Genomic DNA, 1,733 nt, shown 5'->3' on the forward strand with positions numbered 1-1,733 from the left:
ATCTCAAGACCAGCTTTGATGCATTAGACATGAATGATATGCCAATGATACAACCTTGTTTTCTGGAATCAAAGAGGACTGAAAATACTTATTGATGAAGACAAAAATCCTCACAACTTAATAAATAACATCTTGATAAGTGGAGAAAAGATTGTTGTTAAAGACTTCATTTTGCTTAGATCCACAATCAGTGCTCATGGAAGCAGCATCAAGAAGCCAAAAGAATTATTGCATGAAACAAATCTTCTGCAAAAGACCTCTTTAAAGTAATAAAAAAGCAAACATGTCAGTAAAGGACTAAGATTTGCCTGACCCAGGTCATGGTTTTTTTCCAATCGTCTCATATTCGTGTGAAAGTTGGACAATGCATAAGGAAACTCAGAGAAGAATCAGTGCAGTTGAATTATGGTGTTAGAAAAGAATGTTGAAAGTACTATAGATTACCAGAAGAACAAACTTGTCTTGGGAGAACAGCCAGAACGTTCCTTACACGTAAGGATGGTGAGACTTCATCTCTCATTCTTAGGTCATGTTGTCCCTGAAGAAGGATATCATGCTTGGTAGAGTGGAGGGTCAGCAAAAAAAAAGAAGAAAACCCCCAACAAGATGGATTGAAACAGTGGCAACAATGGTCTCAAACATAATAACAGTTGTGAGGATGGCGAAGGACGAGACAGTATTTTATTCTTTTGTGCATAGGGACTCTATGAGTGAGAACTGACTGGACAGCATCTAACAACAAGAAAGACCACTTAGTACAACTGTTATTCAAATTTACACACCAACCACCAAAGATGATGCTGAAGAAATGGAAGAAATCTACCAATTTATTCTGTCTGAAATCGATCAAACATGCAATCAAGATGTACTGATAATATGGGTGATTAGAATGTGAAAATTGGAAACAAAGAGGGAGGATTAGTAGTTGGAAAATATAGCCTTGGTCATGATATAAATGAAGCTGAAGTTCACATGATGGAATTTTTCAAGATCAATGACTTCTTCATTGCAAATACCTTTTTTTAACAACATAAACAGTGACTTCACTAGATAAAATACTTAAGAATCAAATGTTGAAAGAGCTGGTGGAGATCAATACCATCAATCAGAACAATGCTAGGGCCAACTGCATAACAGATCATCAATTGCTTATATGCAAGTTCAGGTTGAAACTGAAGAAATTAAAACATGTGCCTGAGAGGCAAAATATGGTCTTAGGTGTATTCCATCAGAATTTAGAAAACATCTTAAGAATAGATGGTCAGATTCCTCATGAGCACAATGAAATGTTCTGGAATATCCATTTTTTGAAATTTTATCATAGTTTATCATGATCCACAAAGATGAAAATCCTTGCATATGCAATAAAGCACAATAAACACCTTTCTGAATTCTCTGCTATCAGTCAAGATCCATATGATATCAGCAATGACATCCCTTGTTCCACATGTTCTTCTGAATCTGGCTTCTGTCAATGTACTGTTGCAGTGTTTTTTAACTAGCTTCAGCAAAATTTTACTTGCATGTGATATTAATGATATTGTTCAATGATTTCTGCATTCCATTTGATCACTTCTATTTGGAATGGGTATAAATATGGATCTCTTCCCATATGTTGGCCAGGTAGCTGTCTCCAAATTTCTTAGAATAGATGAGTAAGCTCCTATATTGCTGCATCAATTTGTTGAAACATTTCAGTTAGTATTCTATCAGTTACTGGAGCCTTGGTTTTT

This window comes from Chrysochloris asiatica, unplaced genomic scaffold (assembly GCF_000296735.1).
Source record: "Chrysochloris asiatica unplaced genomic scaffold, ChrAsi1.0 scaffold00546, whole genome shotgun sequence".
Taxonomy (NCBI): domain Eukaryota; kingdom Metazoa; phylum Chordata; class Mammalia; order Afrosoricida; family Chrysochloridae; genus Chrysochloris; species Chrysochloris asiatica.